This window comes from Ambystoma mexicanum, chromosome 5p (genome assembly GCF_040938575.1).
Source record: "Ambystoma mexicanum isolate Mex_15411 chromosome 5p, UKY_AmexF1_1, whole genome shotgun sequence".
Classification (NCBI taxonomy): Eukaryota; Metazoa; Chordata; class Amphibia; order Caudata; family Ambystomatidae; genus Ambystoma; species Ambystoma mexicanum.
Genome location: NC_090930.1, coordinates 1238639495 through 1238664536, shown reverse-complemented (window position 1 = coordinate 1238664536; position 25042 = coordinate 1238639495).

Sequence of the window (25042 nt, the reverse complement as noted above, 5' to 3'; positions counted from 1 at the left end):
TGCCTGATCTACCTTTCCTGGGCAAACTCCTGGAAAAGCTGACCATCTCCCTGCTTAATCTGCATACAGAATCTGTTGGTTGTCTCCATGACCACCAGTCTGGTCAGAGCTACCAGAAGCATGGAAACTGCTCTCCTGAAAACCTGTGAAGATTTGCTCTCTAATCTTGACTCTAATCTTCCTGCTGTCCTCATTCTCCTCAATCTATTCTCCACGTTTGACACGGTCAAACCATGCCATTCTGCTGAATCACTTCTGTGAAAACTTAGGTATCACTGGTCAGGCCCTGTCCTGGTTGACCTCCTTTCTCACTGACTGTCCCTCCCAGGTCCAACTGGGGTCTTTCATCTCTTCAATCTCTCTCTCTACTTGTGGTGTTCCTCAGGGGTCTAACCTTTCTCCCTGGTTATTCAACAAATACCTGCCATCTCTGGCCCACTGCATCACTACATTCTGTTCTAACTTTCAGTGTTATGTGAATGGCACCCAGCTCTCCTTCAGGCTCCCCTCAGCCGCTTCTGCTCCTTCTTTCATACCAGACTGTCTGGCCGCAATTCAGGAATGGTCTGCTGCCAATGATCTCTGCCTTAATGCCAGTAGGACCAAGATGCTCCTCATCGGGACACCTCACCTGCTCCCTCCTTTCCTCTCTCTCTCTGGGTCCCCACCCCCAAGCCCTCTTCCTGCTCCTTCCTGTGAGGCTAAGAACCATGGTGTCATCTTCAACTCCACCCTCTCCTTCTCTCCTCACATCTCCAATGTCTTTAAGAAGTCTCACTTTCAGCAGCAACTCCTCAGAGGTATTCTGCCTGTTCTCACTTTCCCCCAGAAGCTCACTGTCTCTAGAGCTCTGGTCCTCTCCAGGCTGGACTATTGTAACAGCCTCTTTCTAAATCTGCCTGCCTCTAATGAGACTTATCCTTGGCCTCAAGTCCAGGACTCGTATCTATCCAGCTCTGAAATCTCTGCACTGGCTCCTGTGGCTGCGAGGATCAAGTTCAAGACACACTGCATCGTCCACAAGGCTTACTGGGGCCTGGGACTGCACTACCTACAACGTTCTCTTCCTAAACATCTTCCTTCTCAATCTCTCTTCTCATCCACCTCCAATTCTCTGAAGGTCAGACGCTTTACCAAACAGAGAATGGGGGCAGATCTCTTTCCTCAGCTAGTGCCTCCCTCTGGAACAGCCTCGCTGCCTCTCTCAAACTTGAGCTGACCCAACTGCGGAAGGAACTCAAGACCTTCCTTTTCGCTTCTGCTTTCTCTCTTCCTCTCGCCTGCTAAAGTCCCTGATAGCTCCACACACTGGACACCTGGCCACCCCTGAACTTGGACCCAGGCTCCTGCATGTCCAGTTGCCCTTGCACTGCCTCTGGGTCCCCTCATCACTTAAGGGTCTGTATCTGTAACCATACAGTCCCTTCTCGCAGCACTTCAGAGCCACTCTCTGGCAGCACTTATTGAATCACCTGCACTACTCCTGCCCCCCAAATCCCTTGCCACTTCACCCCTCCCTCTTCCCTGCACTTGTGCGACTTTATTGACACAAGGCCTAGTAAGATCACTGTTTGTCCTCCTTCTGTTTCCCCCTCCTTGTCTTGTTGCACCCATAAACACTTGTGTACAGGCGCATTATATAAATGACTTATCATATCATATCATAGCTTTTGAGGCAGGTTTCATAGTTTCTATTCAAGCTGCCTGAAAATGGATCAACGGGAAAGCGGTGGAATTGTCGACCTGGGTTATAGCAAGCCCTACATGGTCCTTTTGTTGGTGACCTCTTGGCTGTCAGCGGCTTGTTCTAATTTCACTTTCATGACCCTACAATGTTAGAGCGTGCTGTTCCTTTGCTAGATTGCTTTCTACCACTTGTTCCCCCACTACCTTTACTTTAATACAGTCCGTCTGGTTAGGTTCTGCCATGAAAGTGGAAGATACTATGTCACTCTGTATGACAAAAATGCATTGGCTCTTACATCTCAGCCAATGAATAACCTTGTTATTGAAGCCCTCATTTGATTCATGAGTAGAGTTTCCTAACTTAGGCACATTTGCTAGATAAAACGATTTCTTGAATGCAGGCACTATTGTTGGCCTGATAACTGCCTCCCCTCGTGTCTTTTGAGGCTTGATTTGGGATTTATTTAGATCTTTTAGTCTTTAGCACCCACATGTGCTTCTAAAACTCAAACTACACTGTCCATAGGGTTAATATATTTACAATCTGTGTTTTCTTGCGATCATGTCATATCCGGGTCTCCTTAGGGATTGTGCTAGTTTTCATTACGAGCCCCTCCCCCTCTATGAAAGACTTTATAATGAAAGACTTTATAAGTGCCCTAGTTTCTTATATATCTACCCTAACACCCCCGCCTCTCCTTGTAACCGCTCAATGTCCTGCTACATTAGGTTAGGATGGGTTGCAGGATCTTATAACCTTCACCGGTATATTTGTTATGGTGGGTGAGTCCATGCCCTCGAGACAGACCCTTCCTATCCTGTGATGCTGGGAGAATTTTGACAATGTCAGCACCCTCCACTATAGTTTCTGAATCTGTGTCAACTGGGGAAAGTAGCTGGGTGTAGGTGACCAAGTTGGGTTCCTGCTCTATTGGTAATTCAGTTTCTTCCTCCCCAGTGCTGGCCGGGGTGGGATAGTTTAAATCACTCGGGCTGATATAACATTTTTCCCTGCATGCATTTGGTGCATTTTGTATTCTGAATCCTTGGAGGATTTTTCCCACCTCCAGTTAAGCTGGTGGGGAGACTTTAGTGTTTACCAGGATGTTTTGGGCCGGTCTCCGCATGTCCTCTGTATTGACCTGGCACACTATTAATTTTCTGATCTGAGACCTTGCCTTGTCTGAGGTATCTCCGTGGCCCACCACAATAAGGTCAACTCTCCTTACTATCGGTCCAGTTTGAAACTGTTGGTCCTACCTTCTTTCTCCCCATCGATTGTACCGCAGAGCTACTCGCTTACAGCTCAATCCAATAAAGTAGGCTGGCAATTTCATGTATCATTGCATTTGCCTCATCAGTGGGATTGGTTAATAGGGCCACTCTTTTCCCTGATTTGCAATGGGGGGGTTCTGCCCCCTCTTTGCCATTTCTGAATTGGGGTAAATGATTTATGAGCTGGTATGCAGTTATAGGTAACTTTATCGCTCTAAGCCACAACACCTGAAGTAATGGGTATACTATATATACAGGCTATTTGTATGAACTAAGCCACGGACACCTAAAGTACTGGTTATACTATGTACTATGTGCACAAGATATATGTGGAAACTGTCCCAACTGTGTCTGTACACAGATTACATTTCTATATGTGCAAACTATGTATGAGCAAGCTATGCAAAGCTAAAAAAAAGTGCTAAAACTGCACTTAAAACGTTAAAACGTGCAGCAAAGACGTATCAGCAAAAATGTCGCTACAACAGTCTTGACTCAACCAACCTGGACCCACTAATCTACTAAGAATTGGAACCCTTGGGACATGAACACATTAAATAGAAATAGAGGAACTGTCAATATATGGGCTCAGAAAAGCTGTAGGACAAGTTAAAAATCAATGACCCTCGATTGATGTGGGTGAACAGTATAACTCAGTTCAAGTTGTGGTGGGTTGCTATGTCCTCACAACATTATTCAATCTGTAATGTGTGAATCAAGTCTTCGTTAATTAATGAATTCCATATGCTCTTCTGAGTGCCTGTGCTCTCTACACGCCCTGTGTCAACACTCAGCAAGTCCCACACTAGCAAACAATACAATACAAATAATTGAACAGGACCTGAGAAAGTCCTAGTGTCGTCAGGGTAGGGCATGCCTGACACCTCAAAGGGTGACCTTAGTCTGAAGTCCCCCCCCCCACTACCCAGGACATATTTCTAATATTCAACAAGCCATTTAAACTACTAAACTGAACTGGAGCATTTCTTTGTCCTAGGTGAGTGTGTATAACATCAGTCTATCTCACCAGCTCCTGCGAGGTGATGCCGGTACTTTTCCACAGTTTATGCCAACTCCGCTGAACAACGCCCAACAACATACACACCCTTAACGTGGGCTTCGTCAAGGGCTCAGAGGATGGCCCTTTTCAAATGACAGGCACATGTGCTTCCTAAGTCTGAGCACCCACTAACCTGCTCGTCTCCAGCACAGCACAGCAAACACAACACCCAACAACAGGTGCACCTTTAATTTTCACCAAGTTCTGATTTTAAAACAAGTCTGACCAACCCAACGGTGTCCCCTTGACTTAAGACTAGCATTCTGTGGTTTCATTTGACTATTTGTATCTTCAGCAAAAATATAGTTCTTTGACAACACAGTTTTCATGTTGGACAGGAGCATTTAAAATCACCTGCACATACTATTTCATGAGATCTTCCACGATCGATCCACCAATTAAATATGTCAACCCACTTGTATCTCAATTTGTTCTCACACTCTATTTTCCGGTAACAGTAGACATTAATCGACAGCATATCCTGTTCCCTTATATCATTCTAACCAAATCTGCAGCATAAAGCGAGTTAGAAGCAAAAGGATATTCCATCGATGGAACATCCAAGGACATTCTAACAGCAGTTAAAAGTCCACAAAATAATCCTCCCGCTTTGCCTTGGTTGTTTTTCTTATTTGGGCGTTGGGTCAATCTATCACTGGCAGGGAGAGCAACTGCACTTCTTGAATAACAGAATATCCAAGTTAGAAAATTGATCAGAGATACTTGTGAGTAGAAATCTGCTATTAGTAGTCCATCTCACTAAACATAATCTTTTAATCCCTGGGTTTCAACTGTATGGCGACTTCTTTGGACCTGGCAGTAAGGTGGATGGTAGCCACAACCAAGTGCCATCCCCTTGTCAATCCTTACAGTCCTGTGCTCTATCATTGAGGACACTCCTCTGACCCTACACTTCATTCGGACAAATTATACCATCTACTTTGCACTTTCTTTTTTCATGAAGTGCCATCGTATTTGTTCTTCTCATTAATACTGAGTCACAGGAGGTGGAGACACATACAACCCTCTGTGCAATAGTAAGTATCGTGCCTCCCAAACCAAAGAGCAGTCGACCTTGGAAAAACAGTGCAGATTTATTTTTTGCACATGGAGACCATGTCTAAATTTAGCTTGCTTAATGTCCGATGACATGATTGACCTGAAGGGCAAGGAACCCTAAAAAGGGCCAGAATCCGAGCCTTATTCAGTGGCATTCCATCCTTTACTACGAGACTTAAAGTTGAGCCAGTTTCTCCTACAGTACCCATGGGTGAGAGTTATCGATTTCTTATCCGGGATGTGTTATGTTATGTTATATGAATTTATTAAGCGCAAGGTCACCCGAAGCAATCCTGGTGCTGGAGGAGAGAAGAAAAGCAAATATCCAATGCAGACAGATTTTTACTCGAACAGGTGTGTTTTTAAAGATCTTCTGAAAGCCCAGTGATTCGAAATATTTTTCAAATTCAAAGGAAGACTGTTCCACAGTTGAGCCAAGATGACCGAAAAGACCCGCCCTACAAATGCGGGTTCATCGAAAAGAGGGAACTACAAGTAGACCCGCAGCCACAGATCTTAATGGCCGCATGGGAGAATAGTAAACTTCTCTTGCAGATATTCTGCCCCTAGATCATGCAGGGCACGATGCACCAAGTACAGGGCCTTAAAGGCAATGCACTGTTTGACAGGCAACCAGTGTAAAGAGTGCAGAACCGGAGTAATGTGAGCCCCGTAAGTAGAGCCGGTAGCCACCTGCACAGCCATATTCTGAAGGCGCTGAAGCCGCTGGACTAGACCCTTAGGTTGGGCCAGATAAAATGAATTACAATAGTCCATATGACTTAGTACTAGGGCTGCAACTACCGGGGAGTGAAGATGAGGAGGTATAAATGGGAGAACCTTCTCTCAAATTTTTAGGTGAAAGTGGCGTCCCTGGCAGACTGCCACAATCTGTGCCTCCATAGAGAGTGAAACAGAGACCACTAGACCCAGGTTCTTCAACTTAACAGTGGAGACCGAAGAGAGCCAATAGAAGAGGGCCAAAAGGAAGACACCCAAAGTGAAGCATCAGGGGGAGAGCCCACCACAACACCTCCGTCTTGTCTCTGTTCAACTTCAGCCCCCATGGCAGTCAGGCACTGAAACAGGCACGACAACTCAGCCTGATCAAGATCTAAACGGATCAGGATCTGAATGTTGTCGGCATATGAATAGCACCTGATGCCGAAGGAGCGGATGAGACCCACAAGAGGCCAGATTTTAATGTACAAGAGAAAAGGAGACAAGGCTGATCGCTGTGGGACACCTCAACAAAGAGAGAAAGAACCAGAAAGAAAAGGAGGGAGTGAGAGAGTTTGGGTTCTCTCAGCCAGAAATGAAGTGAACCAGGTAAGAACCTGACCTAAGATTCCTGGCTGGGCCAGGCGGGCAAGAAGGATGGGGTGGTCGATGGTGTCAAATGCTGCTGAATGATTTAATAAAATCAGGGCCCCAACCCCTCCGGCATCAACCAGCCTGTCCATGTCGTCTTGGACTGAGACGAAAACACTCTCAGTACCCTGACCTGACCTAAAGCCAGATTGGGCCGGGTTAAGGGGCTCTGTGGATTCCATAAAGGCAGACAGCAAGGGGGAAACCAATGACTTCAGAAGTTTCATAGGAAATGGTAGAAGTGAAATTGGGCGTTAAATAGAAGGTAAAATGGGTTCATGTGAAGGCTTCTTAAGAAGAGGAATAGCAGCCTTAAGCTCTGGTGGAATAATGCCAGATTGGCAGAAGGCATTAACTACCCCTGTAATTTCACACAGCAACACGGGGGAGATATCCTTCATCACGGCAAGTGGAATGATATCAGAATGGGCCCGACTTAATATGTTGGATGGCAGTAAGTACATCTACTTCAGTAAAAAGAGGAAAGGAGGACCAGCATTACGGAACTATCAAGCTTATAGGAGGTTCAGACATAGGGGCAGATATTGTCGTCATACCTAGCGCAATATTAGCGCGTATGGTATTGATTTTTGTGGTAAAGTATTGTGCCTATGTGTAACAGAGAACTTGTGTAGGACTGACAGAGGGCGTCAGTCTGGCTGTGGAGGAAAGAGATCTCACCACCATAAAAAAGGGCCTTAGGTTGACCTAACGAAGAATCAATTTTATGAGCATAAAAGGTCCTTTTAGCTACCACAATAGCTGCCGAATAAGAAGCAGCACAAGATTTATAATGCAATCTAAGGTTAGGATCATACGCTATCAGCCACTTGCGTTCAGCCTGACACAAAAAACGACACAGAGCCTTAAGATCCTCTGAGAACCAGGGTTCCACAGGCAGCCTCCAGGTTTGAATAAGCCAAAGAGGAGCCACCCTACCGGCTGCCTCAAGCAGTGACTGAGAGAACTCTGATAACATAGTTATTGATACCTCGCTACATTTATCTTTAACCAATGAGAAAAGATCCAATAGGTTGGCTGAGCGCCAACACCGTTGCCATCTTTTCAGAGGAATAACTATTTGCTGCCTTTTGACCATTTTAAAAAAGCAGGTCACCAAGTAATGGTCTGACCAAAGTACTGGTTTACCTGGAATATAAGTCAATAAAGCTTCTGGGTTCCCTACTTATCCTTTCAGATGTTGGTGTGTCTAAGGATACACCAGATCCTATTAATGGAAGAGTCTTGGAAGTCTCTTTATAGGTGTACTCTCACTGTCTTTACAGTCTAGGGAAATTGGTCCACATGCCACACCCTAAATGGTCCCCTTCTAAACCATTTTCTAAACAATAAAGTCTCTGATATCCCCTAGTTTTTCATGATTCCCCCGCTTGTTGCTCTCATTTGGCATCGGCTCACTATTCCAAATCAGATTTAGTTTTATTGTGTGCACCCTTTTGAGTGCAGCACTTTGCACTAACGTGAGCAAAAATGCATGGGATCTTTTCTTCTTGCCTTTTTTATCTTCTTTATATATTTTTCTGTTTCTTTGCATTCAAGGCAATATCTTTAGGGGGCCCCCTTTTCATGACCCTATTATCAACACTTGGAGCCAACAGATCTTTGTGCAGCATTTGCAGCTGATCATGTGTTGCATTTCTTTACCGACATTGATTCAGAGGTATTTTTGTTCACCTTCGTTGGGACTACCTGTAGCTAAATGAGATACAAATGAAAGACTTGTTTTACAACTATCCTGGTTTTCCAAGGCGCTCTCAATGTTTTTGGAATTTCATTTGGTTGGTTAGAGTTTGCTCTCATCTCCACACTGATATCCTACAGCCTCACGATCGATTCCATCACCAAATTCAAGTCAGCCATAAAAGAGATTACCAAGGTAGTTGCTTTGATGTGTGAGGGGAATTTACTTTGTTTCTGCATCCATGTGCAGAGAATGTGCAAAACAATGATGATTCATACGGATACTGTCCCCAGGCTAGCCCCTATTCAACTTACTGGTATGTTATTCCAGGGGATTTGACATACATTGGGAGGAACTTACATTCTCAGTACTGTCGTTTAGCACTGAAAAGTCTTTCTCCAAATGTAGACACATCTCCTTTAAGGAGGTACTTATAAAGTCCCATTGTCTGTCATTCATTCGGAGGATTAATGTTTAAGGTGGCTGCAAGATCCTTATGGTATCTTACACCTGCCGGATACTCTAGCCGACTTCCTGCATGGCTTGGCTATACATTTTGTCTTGTTTTGCACAACAAAATGTGTGGTTTTAGCATTAGATAATTGCAATTCCTCAGTAGTGTCAGCTTTACCAGCATGTATTGCAATATCTGCACTTCCCACCTGATGTATAGGGGACTTGTGTCACTTTGCACTTTTGTTCCGTTTACTCCTCACATTATAAGCCTATTTGATGTTTTTTATTCTTTGAGGGTGTTAAGAGCAGAGGGAAGGGGAGGTGGAGTAGCACTCATTTTTAAGGATGATCTCCATATATGGGAAATACAACATTTTACTTTTGAAAGTATAGAATCACTTCATGTTAAATTAGGAATGAATGCAGAAACTACCCTTAACTTGGTTCTTATCTATCGACCTCCATCGCACAAGGATGACTTTACATCAGTTCTATCTAATTCTTTATTGTCCTTCCTTAAAAACCAATTCCAGATGTTTTCTGATGGGTGACTTCAACCTGTGGTTGGACTATCCAGAAGACTCTCTGGCTATAGATATGGAGAAGGCATTATTAGAATTGGGATTCGAACAAAAAGTACGAGTCCCAGCACATCTTCTGCGACATACCCTCGATTGGCTCTCTACAACTAATATCCAGAGTTGTGACTATGAGATACTCTGTTGCCCATGATCTGACCACTCGTTTATTCATTTCACTATCATAGCAGACTTCCCATCAAAGATTAAACACAAATGATTGATCGGTTCTTTGGTCAGAAACATCAAACTTATCAGTAGGGAAACAATTAGACCTCTGTTAAGCCCTGGGCTGTAATTTACCAATGAGGACTCACTAGCATCTATATCACAGTCTATTATTGCTAATTTGAGTCACATTACTGATACCTTGGCACCTCTAAAACAGCAGAAAATTTTAACTGATAGAACTAGTAACGCCTGGTTTACACTAGAACTTCAAAAGAGTAAGTCTATAATGACAAAGTCCTACTATATCTGGAATTAGAACACTCTAGAGGGTTTTTAGAAATCCTGATTGGTCAGTCTGCAGGCTATACGCAGTGGTATAGCCCGCAGAATGATTATAGCCCGTAGTTCGACGTGCATTCACTAACTTGAGCACTCGGGGCTGTGTGCAGGCAGGGAAGGAATTTCGGAATGGAAAGAATTAACTTTTCATTCCGAAATGCACGTTGCAAAACCAACGTGTCCACGCAGACGGGCGAATTGGAGAAAAACAGGGAAGTGAAAGGTAATAGAACGCTTTCGGTTTCAATGCAGATATTGAAGTCTTTAAATATGTGGAAAAGGGCAGACATCAGCAGCTCTGTGAATCGTGGAACGTTTAGAGAAGCTTTGTGTTTCTGGAGAAATTGAAAATGAATTGTGCACGCACCTCTGAGCGTGTAGTGGAGCAGGGATATGGCAGTGTAACAGAAAGACACAGAAATGTAAGTGAAATCACCTGTTTGTGGCATGTATGTGCAAATGCATTTTTGAGATGCATAGTATATTAACTGCATGAATCTGTTGAGTAATGGGAAGGTTACCTTTTTGAGTGGAGGGGGAGTAAAAAAGCACACCTCAATTAAGCTTAATTAAAGAAGGGAGCAGGCATCCACACACCTGATTACAATTTATTAGCATACTCCTCCCAGCCTAGCAACTTCCACCAAGCTATAAAAAAAAACACAAAAGCAAGTGAATGGCAGCAGCATAGTACCTTGTACTTTGGTGTGCTTCACTGTGCTGTTTCACAGCAATGGCATTAATTTCATTTAGCCTTTTTGGAAACAAAACCATGGAAGAGTGGCTGAAAGAAGATAGCGAAGACATGGAGGAAATGCCTAAAAGACACAATTGTGTGTCTGATGCTGATTTGAATGCCCTGGAGATTAACAGGTGTGAAGCCAACACCCAAAGTTCTACCAAATGGGCAACGGACATCTTTAAAAACTAGCTTGCGCAGTGCAAACTTTCATTGCATTTTGAAGGACTGGAACTTCCATTGTTAAACAACTTGCTACAGAAATTCTATGCAGAGGAACGTACATCATCTGGTGGCGAATATCAGCCAGCAAGTCTAATCTCAATCCGTGCTGGCCTCAATAGATATTTGGACAATCCGCCATTTTCATGAAATGTAAACCTAATGCATGGGGAAATGTTCCAGAGTGGCAACAATATTTTTATTGCCATTATAAAAAAAGCAAGACCTGAATGCAAAGATCCTACAACGCACAAGCCATCCATTAGCGTGAACGATCTGCATACACTGAAGAAAAGGGGAATTTTCAATGTAGACCATCCAGTAACTCTACAATATAAAGTGTGGTATGATGTACAACTTCATTTTGCACGACCTGGAAGGGAAAGACAGCGCGCTCTACCAAGAGATGCTATTTGTATTTGCATAGATGAAAGTGGATGAAAATATGCAACATTATCATTTAATGAAACCATTAAAAATCACCAGTCCATAAATGAGAAAAACCGAGATAGCCTGCGAGGCGCAATGTATGAAGTACCTAATGAGGAGGACTTTCCCATTAAATCATTGGAACTGTATATTCAAAAACTTCCCCAGAATGCCCCATGTTTCTTTGTACAAACCAAAAAGATGACAAATGTGGAAAGCCAACTGAACCCTATTTGGTATACCTCTCGACCACTTGGCAAGAACACACTGGGCTCAATGATGCAGACAATCAGCAAAATAGCAAATTTAAGTACCATCTATACAAACCACTCTTTGCGTGTTACAACTGTACAGACTTTAGCTAATGCAGGCTTGGAAACACAGCAAATAATGTCAGTAACTGGGCACAGAAATGAGTCCTCAATTAAAAGCTACTGGACCCCACAGTACAGTGAGAGAAGGGAATGGTCAGGACTTCTACACAATGTAGGAAAACCAAACGACAAGACTGGAACTTCCAAGTGTATTGCAAAAGTGGACACAAAGAATCTGACAACAAGCAGAAAAAGACCATATGTAGCATTGACGGAAAGCAGTGAAAAACTAACTGCATCAACTTTAGCAGATGAATGTCCAAGCACATCATCAAAGGCAAATACTATAATCGGTACCATATGCCCTGCTGCAAGCAACACATATGATAAATATCGTACACTCACCAGAAAATAAAGGAAGAGGCAGAAAAGAATATTCCACATATACTACCAAGCACATCACCTGGCAACAATGTCCTCTCTACCACCCAAACCCCAAATATAAGCAGAAGTGGAGTCCCCAGTCATGTCCCACATGGGCAATTTATCAATTGCACCCTTAATTTCTATGGCACCACACACTTAAACAAGAAATAGAAACATTTATTTTGGAACCTGCACTTTCCAACCTGTAACCCTTTTCCAAATAAAGACTTAAGTTCTGCAACATTTATATAGCATTCTGCAATTTATTTTACTTTAATTAAACACTGAGGGTGTTCTAATAGCTTTATAGACCTGCAGCGCGGGCCGTACCAGGCTTTATAGTCCCTCAAACCTCCTTAAAGGCCCTCGCTTCGGTTGGGCCATTAACTCGGTCTTCAGGGCCCATAACGGCCGGTACGGCCCTCGCTGCAGGTCTATAAAGCTATAATAAAATTCCCTAGCTGAACATCTGGCTACATCTAAGGCAACCGAAAAAAAGCCTATAAACTAGCGATCGTGTTGGCAAAAAAATCCTTTCACAACAAACAAATAATAAACACTAAGTCCAATGTCAAAGAATTATTTAAAATTCTTAAAGAGAACAAAACCGTCATAATGCCCAGAGCTCACACAATAAAAACAGGTGCGTCCTGGTGCCAAGACATACAGGATGCTATGCAGAATAAACTCTCTGCTATCAGGGATAACATAGCCCAAAAAAAAGACTGGATGTCGGAACAATACATGTAAGGGTTCTTTTGTAAGATGCCCATTCATTCCTCAATTTCCTTTAACTGTACATCAGTGCAGGATTTGACTCTTGTTATAGAACAACTCAAAGCTACTTGTTGCAAAAAAGACCCATGCTCTGCCTTAATCATAAAATTCTGTCCAACTCCTCTCCTTGAGGCTATTTGCAATTTTGTTAATGCTTCCTTCTTAGAAGGCCAAGTACCTTCTAACATTAAACAAGCAAGGGTATCACCAATCTTGAAAAGACCAGGACTTGCTATTGACAATCCCTTAAACTGTAGACCAATAACCAATATACCATTCCTACTTAAAATCATAGATCGCGTGGCCTACAATCAAATTTACCAACATCTTGATCTATATCCTATCGTCAAAGCCTGTCAAACCTGATTCAGAAAGGGGTTCTGCACTGAGACTGCCTTATTAGAGCTTAGATCAAGACTCTTGGAACAAATGGATAAGGGTGCAGCTTCCATGCTCGTGCTCCTAGACCTGTCAGCCGCATTCGATCTGGTGGATCATGCGATTCTGGGTGACAAGCTTGGGGAATTAGCACATTTTTCTATGGAAGCGGTTCAGTGGACCATTTCATTCCTAAGTAATCGAGTCAGTCGTGTCTTAATAAATGATACAGCAGCTGACCCGGTGTTGGTCTCCTTTGGAGTTCCTCAGGGGGTCTGTCTGTCCTCTACCCCGTTCTTCGACACTCTAGAGTGGAGGGAGTGATGTTCACCACCTACTCTGATGACACCCAGTGTGTCGTCCCTTTCGTAGGCACCCACTCTACTGATGATTGAAAATAATCTTGCTCTTAACAGGGAAAAATCTGAATTATTGTTGGTTGGCACGCAACCCATGATTAGGAAATTGGGACCACTCCCACATTCGGAATTTCACTTAGGGGATGTGATTATCAAACCACAGAAAAAAGGGTAAAAAATTAGGTGTAGTGTTCAATCAGCACCTGCTTATGAGAGCTCACTTAAGACGTCTGGTCGCTTCTGCGATATACTTCACAAAATTGCTTTCCCACCTACGTCCCTTTATCTCGCAAATAAATGCTGAGACTCTGGCTAGAGCTATTATGGGATCGAAGCTGGATGATTGTAGCAGCCTTCTCATTGGGTCCAGCAAAAACATAATTAACACACTCCAGGTTGTGCAGAATGGAGCCATCAGAATAGTGGTCGGGCTCATTGGTCGCGACCACGTATCACAAGCGAGGCGGTTCTTGCATTGGCTTCCTGTAGCTTCTCAAATTTGCTTCCGGTTGTTAACAATAACCCTGAAATGTAGACTAGGCCTTATGCCGAAGTATCTAATGCAAGATCTGATCCCTAATAAATCTAACAACTGCCCTTTTAGGTCTAGCCTTCAGAACCTAATGACCGTTCCCAGAAGTAAGTCCAATTAGATGGAAAAAGGTGCCTTCTTCTTGGCAGCCCCCATTGCCTGGAGCGCTCTCCCCCCAGACCTTCGGGAGCAAGTACTGCTTACTAGTTTAAAAAAAAAAAAATACTATTCTCATAGATCTCTTACTGATTCAGGTTACCACATTGTTCATCTCCAGGTTGCTTCTATGTTTTATGTTTGTCCATGTTATGTAGCGCCATAACGCCTAAGGGTCCAAGGCTGAGCGGTATAAATGTTTGTAAAGTAATGTAATCAAGAGGAGACGATATCGGCTGCAATGCACCTAGGCAATGCACTTAATTGCGTTCCCTTGCTTGGCTTGCTGCACCCTCTGCTTTTTTTCCTCTAATTGCTGCTCAGCCTCACAAGTCTGACCTTTCGCTTATTCTTATATTCCAGACAACAGAAAAACAAATCCTATAATTCAGGTTTCCAACCAAAAGACACACGTCTTGCACTATTAAGCCCAACATCTGTATTCTTTTTAAATGTTGATGCACTTTAACACAGCTCCCTTGACCGTATGGAAACTGAGAGCACTGTGATAAAGTGCACCACGATGTTGGGTTTACCTCCTTCTGCTGCTACATATCCTCTCCTTGCTTTCCAATAATCTGCTGCAAACACAGTCAAACACAGTCTACCCTTTTGCCTGTTCATTCACTGGGAGCTATGTGCCTGCTTTCTGCTTCTATTATTAGTTCTCAGGTATGTTGCATACTCTCCCCTGCTGAAGTCCTGCTGATACTGTTACTGCTGGGTTACCTGGCCACCCGTCTGATTTCGGGCCCATGTCCTGCCAGTTGCACGCCTGCACTGCCTCCCTGGCACCCCCCTCACCTGAGGACTGTTTTCTGTATCCCTACAGTCACCCCACCTGCACTTTGTCTGCACTCACCCTGCACTTGCCACCAGCTGGCCGTTCCTTTATTTATCTTGTTATTTATTATCCTATGTACTGCACTTAACCTCCCACCCGCCCGCACTTTCCTTTCCATCTTCCCCTGCACTGCTCGATCTGTATGACACCTGGCCTAGTAAGATCGGTGTCTGTCTTCCTTCTGTTCCCCCTCCCTTGCCTCGTCTCGCTTTGAAACACTTGTGTATAGGCACGTTATAAATGTCATATCATGTCATATCATATCTTATCATATCAATGCATCAAAAAATGCCCTAAGCTAAATGTTATATTGAGAGGAGCAGAAAAAAAAAGATGTGTAAAAAATATTCAGTCCATTGTTTTGACAAATTCAGTTAGAATCTGGGTAATCTTAATGCAGGGACATCAGAGGTTAATGGTACAATTTCAAAGACTATTGACTCTGGGGCCCCGGAGAAAGGTTCTTGGAATTATTTAATGATAATCATACATACGTCAGTAAAATGCATTTATTCAATTACTTTTAAACCGTATGTTTCCTAATTGAATAGCCTAGGACCTTGAGGGGCGATGCTTAGCAGCACCATGATATTCTTGTACAATTATGTTAGAATAATCCACATGATACAATATTCACCTACCACATATTGTTCCGCCATATGGAAGTATCCATGTGACCCTTATTCCTGTCTCAGGCAAGATTGCCTCTCAATCATGTGTCATGTGCCATACATTGCCTGACATGCTTGTGTCCCAAGCAGAGACTAATTGCACAGCTACATAGCCTTCCAGATTTGCTAAACCTCTGCTAACCAATCATGGTTTCTCATGACGTTGCCTTGTCCTATTTATATAACCTATCATGACTCTCATGTTTCTCTTTCTGTCAATTCCAATGTATGGCTACTATATTGAATGGTGCTCCACCAAGAAACACTTCCCTGTACAGCTGGTCAGTGTACAGTTTTTTTTGTTCTCTCTGTCAGATACTTCAGAAGCAGTAGTTTCAGCAGTAGTTTCACAAATTGGACATTTCTATCTATTTGTAGAGTAAAAAAATATCAGAATTGCAAGAAGAGCACAACATGGCACAAATATATTCACTCAGAACATTGACATGTGAAACAACATTGAAAAGATTAAATGATTAAATGTGTGTATCCACTTGTATGCAATGTCCAGAATTTAATTTACAGCAATTATTCCTGTCTCCAAAAATTATAGTAAGTAAATGAGGAATTCTTGAGGATGCCTACACTTGGATCCACTAAATCTTTCATAATGAATACATTGCGATTTGCATAAGGATTTATTTTGCATTTCTGTGTTGGTGACACAACATTTGTTCTCAAATTGAAATGGACCAGCAGATGTGCAGACTGAGTGAGTTGTTTTTTTTTGGGTACTTTATATGTTTGTCAACGGGTACAACATGGAGGGATGTGGCATTATATATTTTAAATGTATTCTTTTTCAAAATGTCCATATTTTATATAATAATGATAATAATTAGGCATTTATATAGCTACCCACGGTGTGTGGTGCTCATTTATTGACCTGGGAAAGATGAAAGGCTGAGTTTGGCCCCGCCGGGATTTGTAGAGCGTTAACAGGCTCTACACGGATGTCAAAGCGAGCGCTCTACTCACTGTGCCACTTCACCGGCTAATCATTCCAAGTATGGAGTGCACAAAGTACAAAGCATATTCAACTCCGGAAAGCAATGGATATCCACATGTATTATGCTTGCATCAACATTTAATACAAATAGAACTGTGAGTGTGCGAACACGTGGGCTTACCATGTAATTCATACTTTCTTTTTGCAATATTTCTTCAAGTGCATGGTCAAGGTTTAGACCTTGAGAAATGTGAATTGTAACCGGGTATGGAAGAAAAAGAGTGACTTTTTTGCTTCTTACAGACATAACCTTTAAGAGAAGGAAACATGATAACTTATGCTGCCTATTGTACTTTATTCAGCAATAAGCCATAAAAGGGAGCAACAGTTGTAACATTACAATGCATTAAATTATGACATTATAAAATACATATAAAGATGTATAAGGATACGATATTACAATCAACTGAATAGCAATGACAACATATTTTTAAAATTGTGTGGAATTATCCACAATTCAGGATAACAATATATCTCGACCATTGCTAAATAACTCAATAATCTGTCTTCATATTAAAAACAAATAATAATAATTATGAAGATATGTTAAACAAAATTAAAAAGACCTAATTACAAGATTTAGTTCACAGGATACAGGCCCAAAAATACATAAGTTGCCACATCCTGAACAGATGCTGTATTGTCTGTTATTTTACATACAGCTACAGCTGCGTTTGTATTACGAATCCTGGCTGCATTCAGACTTGCTTTGAAATATTGAATGTGCACCCCTTAATATGTAGGACACATCAACAAGAAATTAACTATGGTTTCACTCATGCCGATACAATATGGACAAAACTTTAATGGCGTAGTACCCCTTTTGAACGTATGCGTAGCCAAAGGGGAAATGTCATATCTTAATTTAAAGAATAGTGTAAGAGCCGTTTTGGGTTTTAAGTAGTCCAAGTATGCTTTATAACACAATAGTGGTTTACAGGCCCAATGGGAAACAGTAGTCAAGAAATTATAGCTCTGGTGGATAATATCCTCTGTTGCCCTGTTTTGAATTTCAGTTAATTTGAGATGTTTGGACTGATTGTTAATCAATTATGGGGATGTCTGGTACTTTTTAAAGCCTAAATTCCAAAGTGAAGATGTGTATATGATTGGACCAAGGCAGACTGTTGTAAGGGAGGATGGGTCTCCCAGGCCCCCCTTCATTCCTATCTGAATGCACATGATATGCTCATTCCACAGTTGACCACGTGCCTCTGGCCAAGGTGTGCAGTACCCATTGAATGACACATAACTGTGCATGGCATGCACACCACGAGACTCCATTTTGTTTAGTTACCCGACTCCATTTTCTATTAGACCACACTTAAACGTTAGAAGCCAGCCTGCAACTCTCCCCTTCAGTATCCATGCACAGTCAGCAAATCAACCTCCCGCCTCCTCCTCCCTGCCTTCTCCGCGGCTGCCCTGTTCCCACGTAAGCTTGGGCGCGAGAAGTATCAAACTAAACACTGTATCTTTCACCTTCCCTTTTACATCACTGCCCTGTTAAATGACCGGACCGGAGCATGGTCCAGGAAAAAAACAATTGTCTCAACAAACCTGCCTCTGCACCAAAAGACCCCCATTAAAGAAATATAGACCACAAGCCCCCTCACCCAAAGCCTTTTGACGTACTAGTTGCATGCCCCTCACAAGTATGCTATTCCAGTTCACCCCCTAGTACTAATCCTATGTGTGGCAATATATTCTCTTTGTACTAACAAACAATAAACCATCCTCTCAATAGATCCAAGGGGATGTCAGATGAATGTGTCATTGAAATATTGGGTTAGATTAGGCACCTGAACCCACACACCCTTACTTTGACTGCCCAGGTTAAAAGTTCACAGCTATGTATTATATGTTGAGATTTATAAATAATGTTCAAGGTATGTGTGGCCACAAGGGTAAATGTCAGATAGTCTACATCACCACAACATGGACATTGCCAGACCCTGCATCCCCCCCAGATGAGCCCAGCTGACCCACGTGATCCATGAAGTTGCAACTTGATGAACCCACTACTAGATCTCTGCACCAAGTCAATCAGAAAACCAATTGGCGCACCAACCAAAAAACTACAAGCAACAACCAAAAAACTTCAAGTACCTACCCTATCCCTAATAGGCCACGCATTCACGCCACCACCCCCAAGACCCAATCCACAGGACTACCCTGTACAGCTACAACCACTACCCCCAACCTCACAGACACCCTAATAAACGTTAGATCACTGGTTGCTCACGCCACTGAGAGATCCAACCTAATCCAATCTGAAAATTATGATTTTGTGGCAATCACAGAATCCTGGTTACATGCAGCTGCAGGCCCTGCCCTCATGATGGCTATTCCCAATGGATACACCATCCTAAGAGCTGATAGAAACGAAGCACGAGGAGGCGGTATAGCCCTCATTGTCAAATCCAATCTTTCGATAAGACTAGCCCTTCCTCTCGATATTAAATCATGCAAAATTCTCACAGCTAATCTATCCATCAATAACTCCCAAACTCTCACTATTCACTTGATTTACAGACCCCCAGGTCCGATTGGAACATTTGAAAAGGATATTTCAACTATCCTCTCCAATAATCTAAAAAAATCTTCCCAAGTCATCTTACTATAGGACATCAACCTAGGTTTCAATTACCCTAAAGATTCACACGCCTCAAGAGTGGCTAACATTCTGACTGACCTTGGCCTCACCCAGAGAGTGCTCCAGCCTACCCATATCAAAGGGAGAATACTTGATTGGGTAGCAGACTATAACTGCAATGCCTCCATCTCGTCAATTTCCCCTCAAATCTGGACAGATCATCACCTTGTGACATTCTCTCTAGCAACTAAACAACATACCTTAACAACCCAGCTGGCCCCACCCATACCAACTAGGAATAAAAACATTACCCCCGACAATTCACTCCCTTTGATTCCTCTACTCTCAATTCTCTGCCAGAAAATCTGGGCCCTGAGGCCTTGGTGAACGAGTATAATAAAATCTCCCTTTGATTCTTCCTACTCTCAATTCTCTGCCAGAAAATCTGGGCCCGAGGCCTTGGTGAACGAGTACTCAAACGCGCCTCTTAAAATGCGACCAAGCAAGCCCAAAGCCCACCTTAACTCATGATACACACCACACCTGAAAACACTATTCTCAAAAGAAGACAATGCAAGGTATCCTGGAGATTAGTACCTTACGAGGAAAATAAAATTAACCTCCACACAATATCTGCCTTATACAAAAGTGAAATAATTGCAGTTAAACGTGAAACTTATAACACCAGAATTGCTCAAGCCAACTCAAGTATAAAGGAACTTTTTGTTATCTTGAAGGAATCAGAAGCCCCTATCCCAGTACCTGACAATTGCATAAAAGATAAACCCTGGTGCTCTAACATACAGCAAGCATTATCCAGCAAAGTCACGACCCTACAAGCCAAGATTGATAAGAAAAAAGCATCACTAATCCCAAACACCTATCCCAAAACTTCTACCACTTCATCTATAGATAGTGCTTGCCCTCCCTGCTTTAAATTCTCCGAAGTCTCTATCATCGTGACTGAAAAAATGATCACATCGCTCAAACCCTCTAACTGTCAGGGAGATCAATGCCCTGTCAAACTTTTAAAGGAGGCTGCCAGGGATCTGGCCCCTTTTATCTCGAAAATGATCAATGCTTCATTCTCCTCAGGCACCATACCAAGTAACCTTAAAGAATCTTGGTTGTTCCCACTACTTTAAAAACAGGCGCTAGACCATGCCATCCCCACTAACTATCGACAGATCACAACAGTGCCCTTCCTTTGAAAAATTATATATACAATGGCCTATTTACAAATACAGAAACATTTGGAATCCAACCATTTGCTTGGTGCTCGCCAGTCAGGCTTTCGCCCAAACTGATCGCCCTAGACGTCTTAAAGAAAATACTAGAGGAAATTGAAAAGGAAATGAAAGACTTTAAACAAAGTAATACATTGGAAAGAATACAAAGGCTAATAAAAGATCTAAGCAAGTACTCGCATGAAAAAGCATACCCATATACAACAGATGGTTATAAACCACAAGCGGGACAAGGACAAGGACAAACACGTCAAAATAGACGAGTGAGATTTAGAGCATCTTCCTTCAGCTCTAGCAACACCAGTAGTGACTTAGAAAATTTAGGAGGAGCGATACCTACTAATCCGATTAATCGAGGAAGAGGTAATCCCAACTTCAGAAAAAAAGAGGTAATGCCAATCAAAGTACACGCCCTTTTTTATACAAAGGCCCCAACAGGGGCAACTGGAACGGAGATCAAAGATACCTGCGGAGCGGTAATCACTTCTAGTAAATATATCCTCCTACCAACCTACCCTTATAGAAAAACAACTATTAGATAAAGATTTAGGATATGTCATTTCCAATAAACATGACCCTTTTGTATTTCGATCTGACTTTTTCAAATTCATGCGAAAAATCAGACTGAAAGAATTCTTTGCTAACAAAATTGATAATCCAAACCCTAGCATGATTAACCATTCTGGACTGAAGAATCCATCTACGTTCTGTCCTCCCACCTATGCCCTATCACCAGAATCAATCCTGTTTGAAAAAAGAGTCTTGACAGAGGTTAGTAAACTTGAAAAACAAGAAATACCAATGTATCAAAATCTAACCACCGCTGAAAAGGAAGCAATGGAGTCCTTAGCAAAGAATGATGACATTATAATAACAAGAGCAGACAAAGGGGGAGCAATAGTTTTGCTAAACAAAAAAGATTGCATAGAAGAATGTCAAAGACAACTTGAGAACACAATATACTACAAGAAATTAACAACAAACCCTACAAAAGAACTCAAAAGTCTAATAGATCTAAAAACGACTAAGGCCCACGAAAGAGGCTGGATAAGCAAACAAAAGTGTCTTTTTCTTAACAACACAGAACCAATGATACCCAAATTCTACTGCCTACCTAAAATACATAAATCATTATTAAACCCACCAGGTAGACCAATAGTTACAGGTATAAACTCAATCCTCGAGCCGCTATCCAATTTTGCTGATCACTACTTAAAGGGATACATGATGAATATGAAGTCCTATTTAAAAGATACAAAGGAAGTGATAAAAAAATATGAAAATTCACTTTATAACCCAGAAAACTGTTACTTGGTAGGCCTAGACATTGACTCTTTATATACTAACATTCCGCAACAAGCGACACTGGAAACTATTGAAGAAATACTGCTCAATAGAATAGATGACGATCCAGTCCCCAGCTGCTTTATCCTCTGTTGCGTAGAAGTAGCTCTAACACGAAATTACTTTGAATTTCTAGGAACTTTTTTCAACAAGTCAAAGGATTGGCCATGGGAGCCACCAAGGCCGGTAGTTTAGTCAATTTATTTGTCAAGTATTTCGAGAAAAAATTAATTTACACACAGAACCCATTTTCTTCTAACATACTATCCTGGGCGAGGTACATCGATGATGTCCTTATGGTATGGACAGCAACGGCAGAAAAAGCAGAACTTTTCCTTATCTGGTTGAATAACTGTAATAGACATTTACAGTTCACAATGACCGTTCAAAAACTCTCTATTGACTTCCTAGATTTAAACATTTTCCATGAAAAAGGGAAATTGAAAGTAAAACCCTTCCATAAAACACCAGATAAAAACTCTCTTTTGCACTATGGAAGCCACCACGTGAAGCATTTAAGAGATAATTTACTGTATGGTCAATTTTTGCGCCTCAAAAGAAACATTAGTCACACTACAGCATTTGATGAAGAAGCAAAGATATTAACATCCAAACTCATAGAGGCTACCCTAAAAAACTGATTAAAAAATCTGCTAAAAGAGCAAGTAATAATAATCGGGAAGCTCTTCTAGAAGACAAAATAAAACAACCTCAAAAAGATCAGCTAGTATGTGTAAATACATTCACTAATCTGAGTTTAAAAATTTGCCAAATTGTAAAAAAGCACTGGAAAATGTTCTAAGATTTGGCTTCTGAAGTGTCCGCACCCATGTTTGCCTATAAAAAATCAATCACGATTGGTAACAGGGTTAGTAGTAGTAGACTGAAAGAAAAAATACTAACTACCAATAGTCTAACAAAGACATGGGGTCTAGCTCCAGTGAAAGGACACTAGCCCTGTGGAAATTGCGCGGTATGCAAACTGACAAAAAAATCTAAAGAAGTAAACATAGGTTTGCCTAAACCATGGCAACAAAAACAGATGACAAATTGTAATTCCGAATATGTGATATATATGATCACATGTCCATGTGATAAACATTACATAGGCAAAACCAACAGAAAGGTAAAAGTGAGAATGCTAGAACATAAAAGCTGCCTAAAAAATAAGGTGCTAACTGGTGCTAATAAGGTGCTAATAAGTTGCAAACTGCATTTCATTGAAAATAACCACCATTTTGAAGACTTTAACTGGACAGTACTTTTAATGGTTCAGGGAAATAATCACAATATTAAAAACAAAATCCTTTTTGAAAAAGAACAAAGGTTAATCTTCATCACTAAAAGTGACAAAGAGGGGCTTAATGAATCCATAGAATGGTTAAAAATCTGAGATCCTTAAAAAGCATCCACCCATACACATTTATCAAAGTGAAGGGCTAACTAAAGGAGAAAATATTAATACCCTCCCTGAGAATAATAGGATGTGAGTTGATAATAGGAGTATGTAAATGAGTATGGTTTCAATCCGCAAAAATTGCGATGATAACAAAGATCAGAGAGAAAACATCGGTAGATACAAACTAAACCTACACGGGATTCGCTTTTTTCTCCCCTCCTTTTTTTAAAAAAGATCTAGAGAATATTCAGTTTTAAAAAGATCTAGAGAATATTCAGTGTTAAGAACATCAAAAAATGACTTCGATAGAAATCATGACACTCCACTAGGCACCCCAAGATGGCGCCCACACACGAGGCTAATCCGGCGTTTCACGCCAGCGTTCGAGTAGTCATACATACAGCCTCCCTAGGAAGAGGTTTGAAAAAGGAGGCTCAACAAACACGGCAGAATCAAAATGCCACATGCTTTAGACGAGATCGCTGGCAAAATCAGGTAAGCCAGAGTTTTTTACGCTGTTCAACATTGGAAAACGGGTAGTTAATGTGTTGTCTTGCCATGAGAACTTAATTAAGAACGAACGCGTATATAAACACATTTTTTCTCTTTACTCTTTTTAACATTGAATAGCGACTTTAAGAGAGTTTACCATTTTGATGACAATAAAAGGCGTTTTTTGTTTTTTGAGAGAGCTTATTGCACCTGGAGACGAATAGAAATAGAATAATATAAAATGCCCAGTAGCTAGAGGCACTATTCAGAGGTTAAAAAGAATGCTCCTAGAATCTACACAGTTAAGAATGAACTGTGACCAGAACATTTTGTGTGATACTCTTCTGTACAGATTAACCTCAACGATACCCGTTATTATGAGCTTTACATCAGCTCGTCGAGAAACAAGAGACCAAGACTTCTAAGCCTAAATAAACAGAGATCTAATTCTGTGCTACCCGTGACCACGAGCAGCACCACCGCTTGAATTGAAATAAGAAAACCAGGACTACTCAACATCATTATACAGAGGTAAGAATCCCAGATTTCTGAACATGATAAGAAACCTTTTTCTATTAGGTTGATGGTGAAAATAAGCAGTGAGACCTGTTTAACCCAGGCATCCCAATTAAACGTGGTATGTCACTTCATATCAAATTTGGAAATTAGTCCGAAAATTATTAGGACTGTCTAGGTAATACCAAATTGCCAATGACGATGCTGAGGCCCTTTTTTATTGACCGCTCTTAAAATTGTGAATTTATTCATAGGAATCTGAGAACAATTTATTTCTGTTTCGAAAATTGCCCAGTCTCAGTGGCTTTTTCTTCTTTCCCTGAGGGCTCAACTACACTCGGGAATTCAGGTAAATTTGTGTTTATGCTGAATCTTTCCCTCACATAAACTGTGGTCAAAGAATATGAGCCTTAATTGCTGATCCTTTTTTCCGTTTTTTTGTCAACAGTTATTTTCCCCGCTAGAGTTTGAAGCTTCATTAAAAGAAGATTTTATAACAGCAATGCATCCACTTTTAACACAACCAAAGATTACTCCTGAAGAAAGTCCCATCACCACCTAGAGGACTGAAACAAGTCGAGTTTACAATCTAGAAATAATAATAATAGATTGTCTTTAAGAACCTAGAGATTATAAACGGTCCAATCGAAAAGCCTAATAGGATTCTTTCTATAGGCAGAATTATGTATTGATATGAGAAACCCATTTGCTGCTTTTCTAAATTCTATATTTTTTATAAAATTGTGTATAAGTGTTTTTTCTTCATATGTATCACATTTTTTAACATTTTGTAATGGTTACAAAGAATATGAAGATTTTCTCAATTTCTAAGAGATTTTTTATACTGAAATTATTAAAATAAAATAGATATTTTTGTGTAAAACGCATGTAGTTT